Below are 6281 nucleotides of genomic sequence, written 5' to 3' on the forward strand. Positions count from 1 at the left end.
TCCACCAGGCCATCAGACGGATTAACTCACGCTGATACAATTGTATTTCTATGCTATATTGACTGTCCTGTTGTACGTAATATTCATTACAGATTACTGCAAATTGCACATTCAGATGGAGATGTAACGGAAAGATTTTTACCCCTCGTGTCTCTTGAGAAGTATCAAAGACATCAGGGGATTCACAATTGGAGGCCATCATATAAATAACATAGAAAATAGGTGCAGGAGTAGGCCCTTCGGCCCTTCGAGCCTGAACCACCATTTATTATGATCATGGCTGATCATCCAACTCAGAACACCGCCCCAGCCTTCCCTCCATACCCCCTGATCCCCGTAGCCACAAGGGCCATATCTAACATCCTCTTAAATATAGCCATTGAACTGGCCTCAACTGTTTCCTGCGGCAGAGAATTCCACAGATTCACCACTCTCTGTGTGAAGAAGTTTTTCCTCATCTCGGTCCTGAAAGGCTTCCCCTCTATCCTCAAACTGTGACCCCTTCGTTCTGGACTTCCCCAACATCGGGAACAATCTTCCTGCATCTAGCCTGTCCAATCCCTTTAGGATTTTATGCGTTTCATTCAGACCCCCCCTCAATCTTCTAAATTCCAATGAGTACAAGCCCAGTTCATCCAGTCTTTCTTCATATGAAAGTCCTGCCATCCCAGGAATCAATCTGGTGAACCTTCTTTGTACTCCCTCTATGGCAAGGATGTCTTTCCTCAGATTAGGGGACCAAAACTGCACACAATACTCCGGGTGTGGTCTCACCAAGGCCTTGTACAACTGCAGTAGTACCTCCCTGCTCCTGTACTCGAATCCTCTTGCTCCCAATGCCAGCATACCATTCGCCTTTTTCACCGCCTGCTGTACCTGCATGCCCACTTTCAATGACTGGTGTATAATGACACCCAGGTCTCATTGCACCTCCCCTTTTCCTAATCGGCCACCATTCAGATAATAATCTGGTGATCTGGTAACGTCCGATATGCTGACAACATCGCACTAACAGCCGACTCAGAAACTAAACTTCAGGAACTACTCACTACAGTGGCAGCAGAAAGTAATCGCAGAGGCCCCTCAATCGACACCGGGAAGACGGAAAGCATGGTCATCTCCAGAAGGACAAACGTCCCACAATGTGTGATCAAGATCGGAAATACAAACATCAAACAAGTCAACGAATTCAGATACCTTGGCGGCCTAATACCAAGTGATGGCAGGTGCGACACAGAATACAGAACAGCAATGGCAAAAGAAGCTTTCCAAAGAATGAAGACCTTATTAACAGACAGAAAGATGAGCACGTACACTAAAAACAGAATACTGGAGTGCTACATTTATTCTGTCCTGACTTATGGAAGTGAACGCTGGACCATTTCCCCAGCAATGGAAATGAGACTAGAAGCAGCTGAGTTATGGTTCTACAGGAGAATGTTAAAAACATCACGGGCCATACACACACATCAAACGAAGGAGTTCCCAGAAGAGCCCAAGCAGTCCGATCACTCATACCAACAATAAGAGAGAGACAACTCAGATTGCTAGGACTCATCGTCCGGAAAGATGAACTAGAGAAACTCATGCTCTCTGGAAAGATTGAGGGGAGCAAACCTAGAGGAAGATCTTGGCTTATGTACATCAGAAGCATAGCCAGGTAGCTACACGTCGAGGAAATGGAACTCATCCAAAAAACGAAGGATAGATCCATATGGAAAACCGTGGTCACCAAAGTCCATATCGGATATGGTACCTAGACAGACAGTATGCGGAGGATGTAAGAAACAAAGTCAGTTCAATTCAACCATAATTACTCTTGGGAGAAATGAAGTCTTATCTCATCTTTCATCTTATCGTCAAGGACGCTCCTCATCTGTTAACCCCTTCCTTCCCGGAATCATCAACGCCCCCCCCCCCCCCCCGTGAACCTCCTCTGGACTCTCTCCAATGACGACACGTCCTTTCCGAGACGCGGGGTACTGTTGACAGTGCGCCAATACTCCCAAAGGCTTCAGCCTCATCTCCGTGCTTTTACATTAACCACATAACCATATAACAATTACAGCACGGAAGCAGGCCATCTCAGCCCTTCTAGTCCGTGCCAAACTCTTACTCTCACCCTGTCCCACTGACCTGCACTCAGCCCATAACCCTCCATTCCTTTCCTGTCCATATATCCATCCAATTTAACTTTAAACGACAACATCGAACCTGCCCCAACCACTTCTCGTTCCACACAGCTACCACTCTCTGAGTAAAGAAGTTCCCCCTCGTGTCACCCCTAAACTTTTGCCCTTCAACTCTCAACTCGTGTCCTTTTGTTTGAATCTCCCCCACTCTCAATGGAAAAAGCCTATCTACGTCAACTCTCTCAATCCCCCTCATAATTTCAAACACCTCTATCACGTCCCCCCTCAACCTTCTACGCTCCAAAGAATAAAGACCCAACTTGTTCAACCTTTCTCTGTAACTTAGGAGATAAAACCCAGGTAACATTCTAGTAAATCTCCCCTGTACTCTCTCAATTTTATTGACACCTTTCCCATAATTCGGTGACCAAAACTGTACACAATATTCTATTCCCCTTGAAATGAATGCCAACATTGCAAATTTCTACAGATGTAATTTCTAGATGATAATGTGGTAAATTGGATCAGCAAGTTTTCCGATGACACTAAGATTGGAGGCGTTGTGGACAGTGAGGAAAGCTTTCAAAGCTTGCAGAGGGATCTGGATCAACTGGAAAAATGGGCCAGAAAGTGGCAGATGGAATTTAATGCAGACAAGTGTGAGGTGTTGCATTTTGGAAGGACAAATCAAGGTAGGACATACACAGTAAATGGTAGGGCACTGAGGAGTGCAGAGGAACAAAGAGATCTGGGAGTTCAGATACATAATTCTCAGAAAGTGGTGTCACAAGTAGACAGGGTTGTAAAGAAGGGTTTTGGTATCCTGGCTTTCATAAATCAAAGTATTGAGTACAGGAGTTGGGATGTTATGGGGAGGTTGTATAAGACATTGGTGAGGCCAGATTTGGAGTATTGTGTGCAGTTCTGGTCACCTAACTATAGGAAGGATAGCAGTAAGATTGAAAGAGTGCAGAGAGGATTTACTAGGATGTTGCTGGGTCTTCAGGAGTTGAGTTACAAGGAAAGATTGAACTGGTTAGGACTTTATTCCTTGGGATGTAGAAGAATGAGGGGAGATTTGATAGAGGTTTACAGAATTATGAGGGGTATAGACAGAGTAAATGTGAATAAGCTCTTTCCACTTAGATTAGGAGAGATAAATACGAGAGGACCTGGCTTTAGGGTGAAAGGGGAAAGGTTTTGGGGGAACGTTAGGGGGAACTTCTTCACTCAGAGAGTGGTGGGAGTGTGGATCGAGCTGCCATCTGATGTGGTAAATGCCAGCTCACTCTTAAGTTTTAAGAATAAATTGGATAGACACATGGATGAGAGAGGTCTGGAGGGTTATGGACTGGAAAATAGAAACGAGAAAGGAAACAGAGGGAGGTGAAGGAAAGAGGAAAAGAGAGACATGGAGAAGAGAGAGAGGGAGGGGCAAAGGGGGCAGGAAGAGGGCAAGGAGAGAGGGTGGGGAAAGTGAGAGAGAGAGGGTAGGGATAGAGAGAGAGAGAGAATGAGAGGATGTGGGAGAGAGATAGAGACAGAGACAGACAGAGAGAGACAGAGTGTGATAAAGGAGGCAGGAGGAGGGAACATAGAACAGTGCAGCACAGTACAGGCCCTTCGGCCCACAATGTTGTGCTGACCCTCAAACCCTGCCTCCCCTCCTTAAATTCCTCCATATACCTGTCTAGTAGTCTCCTAAACTTCACTATTGTATCTGCCTCCACCACTGACTCAGGCAGTGCATTCCACGCACCAACCACTCTCTGAGTAAAAAACCTTCCTCTAATATCCCCCTTGAACTTCCCACCCCTTACCTTAAAGCCATGTCCTCTTGTATTGAGCAGTGGTGCCCTGGGGAAGAGGCGCTGGCTATCCACTCTATCTATTCCTCTTATTATCTTGTACACCTCTATCATGTCTCCTCTCATCCTCCTTCTCTCCAAAGAGTAAAGGCCTAGCTCCCTTAATCTCTGACCATAATGCATACTCTTTAAACCAGGCAGCATCCTGGTAAATCTCCTCTGTACCCTTTCCAATGCTTCCACATCCTTCCTATAGTGAGGCGACCAGAACTGGACACAGTACTCCAAGTGTGGCCGAACCAGAGTTTTATAGAGCTGCATCATTACATTGTGACTCTTAAACTCTGTCCCTCAACTTATGAAAGCTAACACCCCATAAGCTTTCTTAACTACCCTATCCACCTGTGAGGCAACTTTCAGGGATCTGTGGACATGTACCCCCAGATCCCTCTGCTCCTCCACACTACCAAGTATCCTGCCATAAGTCGACAATTTGGGCCGGGACCCTTTGTCAGGACTGAAGAGGGAAGGGGCAGAGGTCCTATAAAGAAAGTCGGGGGAGGGTGGGAAAGAGAAGGCTGGTAGGTTCAGTTGAAAAACCAGTAAGGGGGAAGGATAAAGGGGTGAGGGAGGGGAAGCAGGGAGGTGACAGGCAGAAAAGGTGAAGAAGGAATAGGGGAAAACACAATGGGTAGTAGGAGGAGGTGGAACCATGAGGGAGGTGATAGGCAGCTGGGGGAGGGGGCAGAGTGAAATAGGGATAGAGGAAGGGAGGGGGAGGGAATTGCCGGAAGTTGGAGAATTCAATGTTCATACCAAGGGGCTGGAGACTACCTAGACGGTATATGAGGTGTTGCTCCTCCAACCCGAGTTTGGCCTCATCACGGCAGTAGCGGAGGCCATGTATGGACATATCCGAATGGGAAGCAGAGTTGAAGTGGGTGGCTACCGGGAGATCCTGTCTGCTGTGGCAGACGGAGCAGAGGTGCTGGACCTATTACCGACGGGTAATCCGAGGGTTATTTCTAAGTTAGGGACATGTTCGGCACAGCAGAGTGGGGCGAGGGGACTGTATTGTGCTGAAGGTTGTCTATGCTTGCAATGCAGAGAGAAAAAAAAATAATAATAAATAAAATTAGCAACAGTGATTAGGAACAGTCAACATGGATTTGTGCGTGGAAGGTCATGTTTGACAAATCTCATTGAATTTTTTGAAGAGGTTACTAGGAATATTGACGAGGGTAAAGCGGTGGATGTTGTCTATATGGACTTCAGTAAAGCCTTTGACAAGGTCCCACACGGAAGGTTGGTTAGGAAGGTTCAATCGTTAGGTATTAATATTGAAGTGGTAAAATGAATTCAGCAGTGGCTGGATGGGAGATGCCAGAGAGTAGTGGTGGATAACTATCAGATTGGAGGCCGGTGTCTAGCGGTGTGCCTCAAGGATCTGTACTGGGTCCAATGTTGTTTGTCTATACATTAATGATCTGGATGATGGGTGGTAAATTGGATGAGTAAGTATGCAGATGATACTAAGATAGGTGGAGTTGTGGATAATGAAGTAGGTTTTCAAAGCTTGCAGAGAGATTTAGACCACTTAGAAGAGTGGGCTGAAAGATGGCAGATGGAGTTTAATGCTGATAAATGTGAGGTGCTACATTTTGGTGGGACTAATCAAAATAGGACGTACATGGTAAATGGTGGGGCATTGAAGAATGCAGTAGAACAGAGGGATCTAGGAATAATGGTGCATAGTTCCCTGAAGGTGGAATCTCATGTGGATAGGACGGTGAAGAAAGCTTTTGGTTTGCTGACCTTTATAAATCAGAGCATTGAGTATAGGAGTTGGGATGTAATGTTGAAATTGTACAAGGCATCGGTGAGGCCAAATTTGGAGTATTGTGTACAGTTCTGGTCTCCGAATTATAAGAAAGATGTCAACAAAATTGAGAGAGTACAGAGAAGATTTACTAGAATGTTACCTGGGTTTCATCACCTAAGTTACAGAGAAAGGTTGAACAAGTTGGGTCTTTATTCTTTGGAGCGTAGAAGGTTGAAGGGGGACTTGATAGAGGTGTTTAAAATTATGAGGGAGTTATATAGAGTTGACGTGGATAGGCTTTTTCCATTGAGAGTGGGGGAGATTCAAACAAGAGGACATGAGTTGAGAGTGAGGGGGCAAAAGTTTCGGGGTAACACGAGGGGGAACTTCTTTACTCAGAGAGTGGTAGCTGTGTGGAAGGAGAAGTGGTTGGGGCAGGTTCAATGTTGTTGTTTAAAGTTAAATTGGATGGATATATGGACAGGAAAGGAATGGAGGGTTATGGGCTGAGTGCAGGTC

Source organism: Mobula birostris, unplaced genomic scaffold (assembly GCF_030028105.1).
Source record: "Mobula birostris isolate sMobBir1 unplaced genomic scaffold, sMobBir1.hap1 scaffold_937, whole genome shotgun sequence".
Classification (NCBI taxonomy): domain Eukaryota; kingdom Metazoa; phylum Chordata; class Chondrichthyes; order Myliobatiformes; family Myliobatidae; genus Mobula; species Mobula birostris.